Source organism: Pipistrellus kuhlii, unplaced genomic scaffold (genome assembly GCF_014108245.1).
Source record: "Pipistrellus kuhlii isolate mPipKuh1 unplaced genomic scaffold, mPipKuh1.p scaffold_m20_p_11, whole genome shotgun sequence".
NCBI classification, from domain to species: Eukaryota; Metazoa; Chordata; class Mammalia; order Chiroptera; family Vespertilionidae; genus Pipistrellus; species Pipistrellus kuhlii.
Window position 1 is genome coordinate 4,525,089 of NW_023425416.1, and position 14,795 is coordinate 4,539,883.

Genomic DNA, 14,795 nt, shown 5'->3' on the forward strand with positions numbered 1-14,795 from the left:
AGCCAATAGAAAGTGAGCTGTTAATGTACAATATTTTTTGTCACTTATTCCAGCCTGATTATTTACATCAAATGTCCCTGTATATTATATTTAAAATATTATTTTTAATTGGAAGTATAATCAAGCACATCACATAGATGATATCAATAATTACTTAAGTTTAATTGAATTTTAGAATATTCAAGATCCATAAGTACAATAGTACATGGATTAGGAAAAACAAATTTCTAGTGAAAGAAATATCTGATAAACATATTTTAATTGATCCTTTTAAATTAAATATAGAAGTATTATGTGATATTGGTGAAAGCCCTCATAAGGGTGTGGAAAAATAGATACAAATAGAGTTAGGAACCTGGATCTATACTTCCACACAGTTAATATAGCCACACCTATAAACAATATCTCAAAATTCTATATTCTTTTAGCCAATAATGCCACCTTAATGAATCTACTTAAAGGAAATTCAGTTACCTAACTTACTCACTGTAGAATTGTATGTTAATTGTAGAATGATTGTAGCTATGAAGAAAAACAACTAATATAAGGAATTGAGGTAAACTCATTGGAACAGTATAGTACAGTTCTTGACAATCTTGTCAAAACACATTTAATGTTAAGAGATAATGTTTAGGATAAAATGCTAAATGGGTCCCAAATGTGTTAAAGAAAAAGAAAGAAAAGGAAGAAAGGGAGGGAAACAGAGAATCTAAAAAACATACAGATGAGAAAAAAATAACCATGATGGTTATTTCTTATTTACATTTTCTTTAGTTTTTAAACGCTTTGCAATGCATGTTCCAATTTCATAATCCAAAAGAGTATTGCTTTAAAAATCAATAAGTATTCCAACTTCTGAACTGCTGGCTTTGAGGAAACACAGATTTCACAGTCCACTGGCTGCAGATTTGTATGGAACTAGTTCAATCCTGTTCCCCTACTCTGTGGACAGCAGCTTGATTTAGAGTTAGGCCTAGACTGATATCTCTCTCTCTCTCACACACACACACACACACACACACAATCAGAGAAGGATATTCTAGTATGTCTCTAGAGAGCCTACTTCCTTTCCCTTATCCTGAATAATTTAAATGCAGCTGAAGGAAGCTATTCTTTTCCATGAGCTGATATTAATGGGTGAGGAGAACCATGCCATTTCATTTATCAGTATTATCATGATTAAATGTCCTCTCTTACATTATTAATTTAACAAATAGTTTGAAGTGCCTGTCAGACACTCAGGTAGTCACTCTGATGAAGACAAAGATGTGTTCATTCATTCATGTGTTTAGCCTGTCGGTTGTATTTCCTACGGTGTGTACCCTGTGACAGACTGTTCAAGAAGCTGCAAGCACAGTGGGAAACTAGACAGCTCCCTGCCCTCAAGCAGCTCCTGGCCCGCGAGGAGAGAGAGCCAGTACCACAACAAATAAGAATGATCTCAGTGTGCAGTGTGCCACGCGGGAACGACACAGCAGGACTAGCCGAGCTGCCTCGTGGGATTACAGTAAGCAGCCAGGTACCTCCTCTCTAAGCCAGACTTGGGGTGTGAGGAGGAGAAGACACCGGCCAGGGACGAGCTGAGCTCCAGACAGAGGGACGGCAACTCCAGTCTGAGACAGGGCAGGGGCATGGGGATAGGAAGGGGTGCAGGGATGACACTCAGCACGCCCTGCAGATGGGGAGGCAGCCTTTTGCAGGGTAAAGAGTTTGGCTGGATCCAACACAGAGTTCATGTCCTAATGAGCAGAACAGTCGTAGTTATAATTTTGACATAAATCAGAGGTCAACAGCTTTTTCTCCAAGGGCAGGAAGTAAATATGTTGGCCTTGCAGGGCTGTTAAGGTCTCTGTTGGGACCACTCAACTCTGCCTTTTTTGAGGGAGATCTGCCCGAGGCGCTACTAGTATGTAAGCGAGGGAGCATCTTCACGGACAGAAGCAGGCCTGGGTCTGCAGTAAAGGGAACACAAATAAAACCCTGGGGATCGCTGTACACAGCGGCAGAGAAGATGGCCTCCTGAGATGAGAGCGGAGCTGGAGACAACGAGACCCAAACCTGAGATACGGGTGGGGGGAGGGGGGTATGCAGGAGGAAACAGAGGGGCCAAGGCCAGAGGCCGGGAGGGCCAGAGTGCCGGGAGGCAGTCACTAGTGCGTCTGGCTGCTGAGTGATGAGGACTTGGGGTTTTTATACTCGGGTATTTGGGGGGCCTTTGAAGTAGCGGGCGTTGTGCTAGACAGTGGGGGACAGGGATGCGGGGTGAGTAAGGGGGAACCCTGTTTTCCAGGACCTCATGGAGGAGAGGGGTTGACAGATACACACAGTCAGGACACAGTGCAGCCTGCGAGCCAGGAAAGGCTTCCCAGCAAGGGCAAGGCAAGAAGTTAACTCTCTTTCCTTCGTTGTAATTGTTTCACTTGCTGTGTGAGTAGGAAATACGGCCATACACTGGAAAATGACCAAGGTAAGAAGGAGTTTACAATGCTCTCTCCCTCGGACCCACAATCCCCCTCTGAGACCTGCAATGCCACCGTTCCTTCTGGATCCCAATAGAGATGCTCTACGCAGATCCATACAGGAAGCACGTCTGGGTTCTGTGTTTCTCCTCCTTTCACAGGGATCTGAGCTGAGTCTCTAAGTACCAGGGTTCAGAGATGAGGGTGTGGGGAATGAAAGGAAGAGAAAGCACGTCTGGGGCCCAGGACGAGCCATTCTGTGTTGCTGAAACGTTAAGTGTGAGGCTGAGTGGCAGGGGTACCCGGTGGTGGCTGGCTGCCCGCCAGGCCACGGGACACAGATTTAACCTGGTCAACAACTGGGTTCCAGCCAAGACTTCTAACAAACGTGACCTGGCCCAGTGGCATTTTCTGTGACCGCCCAGCAGCGGGTGGGAGGTGGATGTCCAGGTGAGCCTTGGGAGCCAAAGGGAAAAGCTGAACATCAGTCAGGAAGAGCCAACAGACACGTTTTAAATAGAGGAGGGCCCATCCATACCAGTGGTGTGTGCGGGGTCTCTCTATCAGAACGTGCTGTCCTTAGATGCAGCAGTGCTAACTGAAAATTGAGAGGAAATCAAATAAGTGACAGTCTAATCACAAACATTCCGCAGAAATCTACTTTCACTTACTTTTTAACTTTAAGAAGAAGCCTGAATTAGATTATATTGCTGCACACCAAGTTCCTCTGAAGCCTGGTGGCTTAAAACAGCCCACATTTATTAGAGCACAGCTGTGGGCCCTGGAGTCTGGGGGTGCCCCATGCAGACCCTCTGCTTCAGGGTCACCCCAAGCTAGTACAAAACCCAGTCAGAACCAGAACCGGAGTTTTGGGGGAAGGCTCGTCGGGCGGCATGCCACACTCATACCCACCGTTGTCGGCAGGATTCGATAGATGGAGGGTTGTTGTGCCTTAGTTCCTTGGCAGGTGGGTCTGTCCCACTGGCAGGTTGTTTCCAGAAAATGAACAAGCTAAGAAGGCAAGAGAGAGAGTCTGCTAGTAAGACAGACATTAGACACAGCTATAACCTAATCCTGGGAGTGGCGTCCCCACACCTTTGCCCTTTTCTGTTGGTTAAAAGTAAGTCTGTAGGGCCCTAGCTGGCTTGGCTCAGTGCCGTGGTCGGCAAACTGCAGCTCGCGAGCCACATGCGGCTCTTTGGCCCCTTGAGTGTGTCTCTTCCACAAAATACCACGGCCTGGGCGAGTCTATTTTGAAGAAGTGGTGTTAGAAGGAGTTTAAGTTTAAAAAACTTGGCTCTCCAAAGAAATTTCAATCTTTGTACTGTTGATATTTGGCTCTGTTGACTAATGAGTGTGCCGACCACTGGCTCAAGTGGATAGAGCGTCAGCCTGCAGACTGCTTCAGACTGAAGGAGGCAGCTGATGTTTGTATCTCTCTCTCTCTCTCTCCCTCTCCTTTCCTCTCTGAAATCAATTTTTTTAAAAAAATACTTTTTTTTAAAAAGAAGTAAGTCACTAGGTCCACACTCATGGGCAGGGGATTACACAGCGTTGTAAGGGAGGCGGCATCTTTGGTGGTCAATTCAGAAGCTGCCTATGGGGGGCTCACCGAGAACTGTCCTTGCACCTATGGCGAACCAGGACCAGGTCCGGAGGAGCAAGGCCAGTATTGTTCCTCGCCACCATCTAGCCAGGAAGCCATCTCCTCTCCCCTGCCTGCTGGTTGCCAGCCTGTTATCTGCATGAGCACTGCCATACACTGTAACGTCTGCCCACTGCTCCGGATGGCACAACGGCCCAGGCGGCAGAGCACCTGGGAGCATATCCCTGCAGGCTCTGCTGGGCCGACTCTCCTGGGGCCAGGCTGCTGTGAAAAGTCCCCTCCCTGCTGACCAAAGGAAGAGCCTTCCAAAGGGAGGGTGAATTCCTCATGCATCCCTCCCTTTCCAAGCAGTGCAGACCGATGGTTTGCAGAAGGACTTGCCTCCCCTCCCAGTTGGGTTCTATAAACCACAGTGCTGGGGAGGGAGAGAGAGGGGTGAGGATCTCAGAGCAAGGCCTTGGGAAGGCTGGAGGACCAGAGCTCAGATCCCAGGCTGCGCACGTGGCCATTCCACACCACATGGTTGTGCCTGTGCTGCAGGCCACCACCTGGGGTGTGAGCCTGACCTTCATTACCTTCAGTTCACCAACTAGGTCCGGTGAGTGCTATTGTCCCATTGGTCAGAGGAGGAGCCTGAGGCCAGAGAGGGGAAGTGGCCAGGAAGGAGGCAGCGGTACCAGGATCCCAGCACGCAGACTCGTTGCCTGCACTCTCACACCGGAACCAGCGCTAGGAGTTCCTCTTTACAGTCATGTTTGTCCGGGATCGCAGGCAGGCCTCCCCAGCCAAGGACAGTGTGAGGAGGAGAGAGGCAGGCATCACCTAGAAGAAATCAACTGAAAAGGGAAATCAAAATGCCAATGTAACTAACGGAGGAGGAAATGTATTAGAACTATATATTTTTAAAAGAAAAAGAAAAAGGAAGTTTGTTTAAAAAAAAACATGTTGGGCCAGGAGTCACAGACACTTTCTGTGAAGGGCCAGGTGGTAGATATTTTTGGCTCTGTGAGCAATCAGATCTGCCTCTGACCCCGCGGCCTCTCCTAAGATGCCCAAGCAGTGCACCCACCACCGTCTCCCCCCTCTGCCTGAGCAGCATGGACAGTGAGCAAGAGCGGGCAGAGCTGTGTTCCGCCAGAAAGTTGTTTGCAAGGCAGGTGGCTGCCCAGATTTGGCCTCAAGCTGTAGTTTGCTGACCCTTGATTTGGATCATAATTGTAATATATACTCATTCTTGGACAAAGCAAGAATCGCGGTTTTTAACTTAATGTTTTTGACAGAATGTGTGCTAATGTAATACAGTATCATTGCTGTCCATGTCATCAATTTTATTAAAAAAATAAATACAGTGGTGCCTCACACAACGAACTTAATTCGTTCCAGGAGCAAGTTTGTTATGCGAAAAGTTCGTTATGTGAAACGCGTTTTCCCATAACAATGCATGTTAAAAAAAATAATTCGTTCTGTAGCATAAAATATGCTAAGATGACATAAAAAAAAGATAAATTTTTTGTTATTATTTTTATTTAGATACTCCTTTGGCTACTTTGGCTGATTTGATTGCACCCTTATTTGTCAAAATGGTGAAAATGGTAGTCTTGCTGAGGCCAAACTCTTTGACGAGGTCACACTGTTTTACCCCACATTCACTCCTTCTAATTATTTCCCGTTTCATTTCAACAGAAATCACCTTCCTGCTTTTTTTAGAAGCCATGATATAAAAAAAATATTGAGTTTAACTTAAAAGGATGACTGCCGTGATACGTGCGTGATTTAATTCGTAATGAAGAATGATTGCCGCGATACGTGCTTAAGTTAAGCGCAGTGACTAACAACTGCCTGCAGTGCCTGCGCGGAAGGATGCAATACATCGGCAGCGATCGTGGAAGCTCGGGCAAAGCGGTCGTGGAAGCTCGGGCGACTTCGTTGTGTGAAACGAAGTTCGTTGTATGAATCATGAAATGAAGTTCGTTGTGTGCAGCGTTCGCTGTGCAAGGCGTTCTTTATGTGAGGCACCACTGTAAATAAAAAGGCAATTGTGCAAAATATATTGAAGGGCTTCCTCACCTTCCCCTGAGTCTTGCCCAATCCTTTGACAGCCAAATACTTACCTTTTGAAACTGTGATAGCATCGTCTTTTGGATTGTCTCTTCTTTGGGTATAAATGTATGCCCTAGCTGGTTTGGCTCAGTGGATAGAGCGTCTACCTACGGACTGAAGGATCCCAGGTTCAATTCCTGTCAAGGGCATATGCTTTGATTGTGGGCACATCCCCAGTAGGGGGTGTGCAGGAGGCAGCTGATCGATGGTTCTCTCTCATTGATGTTTCTAAATCTCTATCCCTCTCCCTTCCTCTATGTAAAAAAAATCAGTAAAATATATTTATAAAAAAATAAATAAATTTACCTAACAGTGAGGTCCTTGTTCACCTGCAGCCTCTCTAACAACTTTTTAAAATACAAATGCAAAGTTAGAAGGAGAGAAGTGCAGGGGGGAGGAGGCAGGGGGCCTGGGAGTGTGGGAGGGGGAACTGAAAGAATGGGAAGGAGGGTAATTCTTTTTATTGATTTTTATTTTTTCTGTTATATCTATCATTTATTGACCACCTACTCAGTGAAAAGCCACTTTACATATGCAAATACTCCTCTCTATCCAAACTCTATCAAGTTCAGTAACCAAATAAACTGAGATACCTTTTCCAAAAAAAATCCTCACTACCTAAAATTCAGGGCTCAATAGCTTTAGAAAACACTACATCCCTTGCTATACAAAATCAATACTTTAAATCTCATAATCTGATTAATTAAGCTTTGGCTTAAGTAGGGATACTTTTTGTTGTTTACTGTTTCTTCTCAGAACTGAGGAGAGTCTTTTTCCACCTCTGTCTTTCAGACGAGGATTCTCAGAGTAACTTGCTCAGTGTTAACAGGTCCTTGCCAGTCAATGGTGAAGTGAAGTTCAAAGTCAGGTCTCTTGGCTCCAAAGGCTGTGACCTTTCTTCCGAGTCCCTCTCAAATATGGAACTCACCGCGAATATGAAACGCCCATCGGTGCAACTACCATGGGTTGTAGATAGAGATCCCTAAGTTCGAGTCCCGCTTGTACCAATCATGCCCATTTTACAGCACAGGCAGAGGCGCTGCCATTCTTTAATCAGCTTAACAATAACCCACAACCTTCGAACCAACTAACGGCCATTCTTTAAAATCCCGTTAAAAGATGCTCTTACAGCGCAATTCCTCTCTCATCGCAGTGGTTCCGGCTGGTCACAGAGCAACAAGCACCTGGGAATGTGCTCAAATGCAGCTCCCCGGGAGCAGCAGAGGCCACCAGCCTGGGTTTGACCACTCCTCCAGGTGACTCCACGTGACCTCCACACTGAGACACTGCCCAATGGATGACAAGGCATCCGCCTCTCCAGTGAGTCTTCAGTAAGAACCAGAACATATAGTGACTGTCTGACTGCCATAAGCTCTGCCTAATGCTCTTCTCACCCTTCATTCATTCACTCATTCATTCATTCATCTAACGTAGGGGTGTCGAACTCAATCAGAGAAGGGGCCAAAATCTAAAATCCAGCTTAAATCGCGGGCCGAATGGTTTACTGAACAGTCATAAACTGTCATTGTGATGGAAACGCAGCGGAGTGCAGTGATGACAGCGCGGTGCGGGCCACATTGCAAGGCCTGGCGGGACGGATTTGGCCCGCGGGCCTTGTGCTTGACACATGTGATTCTAACGAATATGTGCTAAGCTTCTCCCTGGGCCAAGGATCAAGCCAGGCGCTGGGGACACATAGGAAAAGGACAAATACAGCCTAGTCCCTTTCGGGTTTACAAGCCATTGTGGGTGACAGAACAGAGCACACACAGTACAGCCGGTCAAAGCAATGAGAGGTGGACATGGACTGCTGGAGGTGGGCTGCCCTCGCAGAGCCCTGCTAGTTGGGCAGGATTTCCAGGACTGGCAGCTGCAGGGGGGAGGGTTGATGGGGGTAGGGGTAGGGAGGTGGCTCTGTCTCACCTTCAGACGGAATAAGGAGGGAAGCACTCAACCTGCTGCTTCCACCTTGTTGGCACACTTCTCTCCGATGGAACTTGGAGGCACGTGGCAGGCCGGCACCTTTGCTCCTGGGCCGGGAGCAGAGCACCGGGAGAGCAAGCAGGCCTCCGGGGCCCACGGCTAGACTCGGGCTGCCATTTCCGTGATTTCCTGAGCTTATTTCCAGATCGTTCTGAGGGCAGGAGACATTGCGGACGCCATAAGGAGGCCACTCGGGCTGTAGCTGCTGCCACGGCCCCCTCTTTCTTAATTAAAAAAAAAAAACTCCAGGCATGGCTGACCTCAGGAGGTCACAGTTTGATTTCCTGTCAGGGCACATGCCCAGTTGCAGGCTCCATCCCCATTCGGAGGTTGGGGGAGGTGCAGGAGGCAGCTGATCGATGTTTCTCTCTCACCGATGTTTCTGACTCTCTATCCCTCTCTTTTCCTCTCTGTAAAAATCAATAAAAATGTATTATATATATTAAAAAAAGCTCCTGGGGAATTTGAGGGGAAAGCATCTTTGGGGAAAGAATAGTCACTTCTCAACAGCAATCAGTTTAGAGTCGACAAACTCCCTGAGAAACAAAGGCCGCCTGCTCCCAGCAGACATGCCTGTATACCTACTGTGCGCTGACACAGAGCCAGGTGCTAGCCAGACGACAAGTGCAAGTCTGTACCTGACTTCAAGGGCATTAGAGGACAGACACTGAACTCAGTCAGCCGCTGAGGGGTCCGCCGGGCCACCTGGGAGCCCGCGCCCACAAGAATGCTCTGCTAGACGGGCAGGCAGCGCCCTGCTGGAACAAGCTGCCGGGGCCTCATGGCTGTCAGTTTCATGGGGAAGTTGTTGGAAAATGCTGATACAGCTTCCTGTGTCAGAGCATGACCCAGAGGACAATAGCCTGTGGAACTACCTCAAAGAAAACACTGCACCAACTATTTTTAAAATTGAGGTTACATATTGTGCAGTTTAAATACAGGTGACATACTATATATTGTATATGATTCCACTGACATTACCCTTTCAAGATGACATTACTGAGATGGGGACAAAACAGTGCTCGCAAGGTTGGGGTAAGGCGGGTAGGAATGGCCAGGACATAGACGAGTCTCACTGTAAAGGGAGGCACAGGGACCTTGTGGTGACAAACAGTCCTATGCATGACCATGGTGGTTACACGGATCTACACATGCTATATAATTGTGATACAATTGTAGAGCTACACACATACCATATACACCACCCCACCCACATATATGCACACTCATATATACCACACTCACATATACAACACACAGCATATACACCACACTCACATATACACACACCACACACCATATACACATACCACATACACATATACCACATACCATACCACATTGTACACACACATATACCGCAAATATACATCACACACATATACACTCAACACATTCACATATACACTACACCACACACACATGCACCACAAACATATACACCACACAGCATGTACACACGCCATACATATGTACAGCACACATACACAACACACACATATATACACACCACACTCACATATACACTGCACCACACACAAACATATAGACTACACACCATGTACACACATCACACACATATATACCACACACACACACACACACGCCACTACACACAAATATAAAGTACAAGGAAAACGTGAAATCCAAATAAAATCCGTGGGTTCTAGCAATACCAAGATCCTGGTTTTTATGTTGTCTGTAGCTGCATAAAATGTTACTATTGGAAGAAATTTAGTGAAGGGGACATGGGGACTCTGTATTATTTTTGCAACTTTCCATGAGTCTATAATTATTTCACAATAAGTAGGTTTTGTAAAGTCATTTGGAAAGTATTATACTGATTTGATGAACAATTTACACTGCAATATAGCACTCATTGAGCAGATTTACTGAACATTAATTTATGTAAAAGGGATCTAGAGTCTGACCTATGATTCCCTCAGAATTCACATGTTGAACCTCCAATCCCTAATGTGAGGGTATTTGGAGGTGGGGCCTTCGGGAGGAAACCAGCTTTAGAGGAGGCCAGGGTGGAACCTTGGCCATGGGGTTAGTGTCCTTGTGAGAAGAGACCAGAGAGCTTGCTCCCACCTTCTCCACCGCCTGAGGGTTCAGTGAGAGGGTCCTCACAAGAGCCCAGCCACGTGGCCCCTGAGCTCAGACACCCAGCCTCCAGAGCTGGGACATACATGTGGCCTAAGTCACCCCGGGTGCCATTTTGTTCTGGCAGCCCCTGCTGACTAAGACGAGGGAGAGGATTATTCATCCATTTGTCCACTTGTTCATTCATTCAGAGTCCACAGAGTGACTGCATGTGTTGGCTCTCTCCCCTGGTCCTGGGGGCCATGAGACAAGGCGGCCCAGCAAGGCCGTGGGAGCCAGGAGAGCTTCCTTAGGTAGAGCAGCCTCCGAGGGGACAGTCACTGGCTAGCACAACAGACCAGGAAGAGCGGTTAGCAGGATGGACCCGGCCCTGAGGTGGGACAGGACACAACAGCAGTGTGGATGGACAGGGCAGCGGGCACCGGGAGAGGGGAGAGGCTGCAGCGGCCGCTGCCGGGTGAATGATGGGCAGATCTGCACACATCCATTGCCCGGCCATTCTCACTGCCTGCCCTTCTCTGGCAGAGACGCCTTCACTGGGTGCTAACAGAACAGCCCGCCATGTGAGCGTGCTGAGGACTGCGCCTTACAGGATGGCGGGCAGCCCTGGGCAGCATCTGAGCGAATGTCAGGATCTCGTTTTTTATTTTACAAGCACCCTGCTGGCTTTTGGGATTAGAACTCTTGCTGGAAGAGGAAAGGCCGGCCTAAAGGTCGTGCTTATTCTCCAGGAAGGGTCGAGGAGGAGAGTCCTGCCAAGGACTTCAAAACCTGCCGGCGTCGTTGTGCACAATTCCAGGCCATCACGCCAAGCTTGGGGCTAGGGTGGCTGCACCAGCCACCTCAGTCCTTTGTTCCTTCACACCCGCCCCTCCAGCCTTCCTCCTCACCTCCCTGGGCCTCCCCACCCCCACACTCACCCCTGGGTGAAAGCCCAGCGAACAAAGCAGGGCCCCGGGGAGGCGGGCAGCTCCCCGCTGGCAGGGCAGGCCGGCTCCTTTGGCCGGAGAAGCTGGCTCAGAGCTCAGGCCCGGAACAGTGACCAGACACTCCGCATCCAGGAGGCTCTGCTGCACACCGAGCCTGACTCTCTCTCCCCAGACACAGGCGTTTGGAGCAGAGATTCCTGCAGGGCCCACAGACCAGACCTCCTCCAGTTTCTCCTGGGCGCTCAACCCACCTGCTGCCTCAGAGCCTAGCTGCTCTGTTTGCTTCAGAACTTTCCAAAGATCAGCGCGCCTTCCCCAAGACATTCTCTCCCGGCTCTTCTTTATCTTCTGACCTCCACCCCACCCCCGGTACCCTTTGTACTCGACAACCTTAGGATGTGTTTTCTATTGGTGATTTTTTAACTTTCCCCCAAATTGTTCTCCGTAACCATGGCCACAAATTCTTCAGAATTTGTCACAGTGCAATCAGTTTCATTGTTAAGCCAAGCACTGTTAGGAAGGAAGCAATACTCATTTTCTCTCTTAATTTAATTTTAAAATTAAATCCTTTTTTTTTTTTTAAGTGTAAAACCAAAGTGGTATCTATCCCTTTAAGTCAGATCATCCCACATGTGAACTGGAGTTTGTGTTGGCGTGATCTTGAAAAGAGTATTATTCCCGGACCTCGCTGGAGAAAAAAAACGTCCTGGCTATTCGTTAGAGAAGGCAGTTTTGATGTAAACTGACATTTCTCAGACGCCCTTCTTGGGAATATTCAATTGAAACCCAAATTTTCTGGCAGCTGAAGCCCCGGCCCCACTGCCAGGCCCTGGGCACAGATAAAAGAATGTGGATGAGCAGCAGGCAGATGGGGTCACAACAAGAAGGCTTTTCTCTGCACCCAGCCAGACGAGCTGGGGAAGGGGCTGGAGAGGAAGGGGCGCAGCACTTCACAGTGAGGGGAGCAACAAAAAGGCCCTTCTCCCGCTTCTCACTGAGGCGCCTTCCCCTGAGCTCCAGCCCACGGGGAGCACCATTCCTAGAGGGCCTTTCTTCTCCGGCCTTTCATCCGGAGGCTGAAGAGGGGCGACCCGGAGGAGGACGGGAGGGAGGGGTCGTCAGTGCTTCCTGGGGGAGGGGCCTCCCCAGCCAGCCCAGCAGCTGCCACCCAGCCTTTCAGGGCCGCTTCCAATCACTCCTAAAGCACTTCTGCCTTGGTTTGTTCTTCTCCCATTCCCAAGACCAGGAACTTAAAAGTTTGAAAAGATAATCTCAAAAAATAGGGACAAGTTCCCCTTCTCTTCCTTCTTTTGCTCTTTGGGAGAGGATATGCTTTAAATCACTCTTGTTTGTTCTTCTTACGTCGTCCAAAGAACCTAAGAATTGTACGAATCTATTTTTTAATATGAGAAATCAGAAAGAACGTCATAAGTTTCCCTTGCTGTTAGGTGTGCAGAACTTCAAATACTCAGATATGGATTTCTTTACATTTGGGCTTGACTAACACGCCCAGGGCGAGTGATGGCCACTCCGCGGAGTGCTCAGGCTCCTCCCCTGCAGCCAGGCCTCTAGTCCAGATCCTCGTTCTGCTGCCTCCCAGCTGTGCGACCTGGGGCAAGTTACTTAACGCTCTGTGCATCAGTTTTCTCCATCAATAAAGTCAGGATAAGAATCACACATGTTTCATAGAATTGTTATGAGAATTAATAGGGTTTGATGCTCCTAGGTAATCAAGTAATATAAGTAAACTTGCCTTGAATATGTAACTATACATTTACTGTATCTATGTACATTGAGTGGCCAGATTATTATGATCTCTGAATGCATGTGAATATCCTATATAATAAAAGGCTAACATGCAAATTGTCCCCTCGACCAGGAGTTCGACCAGCAGGCAGGCTGGCCAACCAACCGCCCATGTCCCCTTCCCCTTATCAGGCTGGCCGGACCCCATCCAAATTTATGCACTGGGCCTCTAATGTGTGTGTGTGTGTGTGTGTGTGTGTGTGTGTGTGTGTATACTGAGTGGCCAGATTATTATGTGTTCAGAGAGCATAATAATCTGGCCACTCAATGTATATAAAAGCCTAAGTGATCTTTATAACTGGATGACCAAATGACTGGCCAGTAGCTATGACACCCACTGACTACCAATGGGCAGACACTCAATGCAGGATTTGCCCCCTTGTGGTCAGTGCACTCCACAACCAACTTCCCACTACTGGCCAACCTCCTGGGGTCCTTCCTGATCTCCCCCCACAACCCCACCCCAGGCCAGCTAACCTCCTATGATCCCTCCCCCTAGCTGGCCCCAATTGGGACTGGGCAAGAAGGCCCCAATAGGCCTGGAGGGACCCCACCTGTGCACGAAGCATGCACGTGCCTCTAGTATTAATATATGTGTATTGACTGGCACATTTCCTTTTGGGCAAAGCCTGACCACCCCTCATTTCCTAACAAACAGAAAGGTGGGTGGCCTTGCTTTCAAGGACAGCTCACATCTTTGTTTCATTGGCTGCCCCATCTTAGACCCTTTGACAAGAATAGGCTCAGACTGCATGACTCAGGGACCAAATCCCAAGGCAAAGGGTTTTGGGAATTGGTCACTTAAATAAATATGAGTTTCTGGATTATTTTTATTTTTCTTTCAAAGAAATTTCCAGAGTGGAAACAGGACATCTTGGCTGAAAGGAATGTCCCAAAGCCCTTGCCTGCAATTCCGTCATTGCACTGAAGAGTGGTTGGGTGGGAGGTCCCAGCCATCGCTCCCCTTTCCTCAGGATCCCATAGTCATGTAAGGTTAGGTGGGCCCCCACGAAGCTCATGGTCCTCTCACTTGTCCTGAGGGAGAATGGATTTTCCAAAGCCCTGCCCCTGGCTTTGCCAACGTCCCACGTGTATGCTTGTTGTTCTGAGTTTTGAAAGCTTGCTGGGTTTGTTTTGAAAACCAGGGGAAAAATAACATTATGCTATTTTAAATGCCTGAAAATATTTCAAATATGATCCAAGGCAGTAAAAATGCCCTATTTCCCAAACCACAACCCCATTCCTTGTTAAAATCCAATTGGCACCTAAGTGTGGGATGGAGTCCTGAGGCCCAATTTGGAGAGTCTTCTTCGGGTGACCATGAAGCTTCCTCCACCACTCAGATCTGTGTTTCACAGCCATAGTTCACAAAACTGTGGAAAAACCATACTTCCAGTGGACTGGTTCCAGCTGCCGTTACAGCTTGATTTGGAGGAGAATGAAGAGGAATGCAAACTATTTTTGATATCTCTTTTTTGAGATGTTAGAGGTGGAAAAGCATTGTCAGAGTAAAAGTGGGTCCCACCTTTTCCTACTGCTTCCCTATGATGCCCAGAGCACTAAGGACTGTTTCTGGTTCCTTTTAGGGTATACCATGCCAAGCACGGAGCCTGACACTGAGCACTCAACAGACATTTGTTGAATGAATGATCTATTTAAAGAATGGGGCCTTCGAGAGAAACAAAATTGGCATACCTAGCTTGATTTTTACTCTATTTAAGTAAGTGGACTGGTTTATGTTAACTGTATAGTTTAAAATTTAAACACAATATTTGTGCTGACATAAATAGTTGGAAAAGGTAAAAT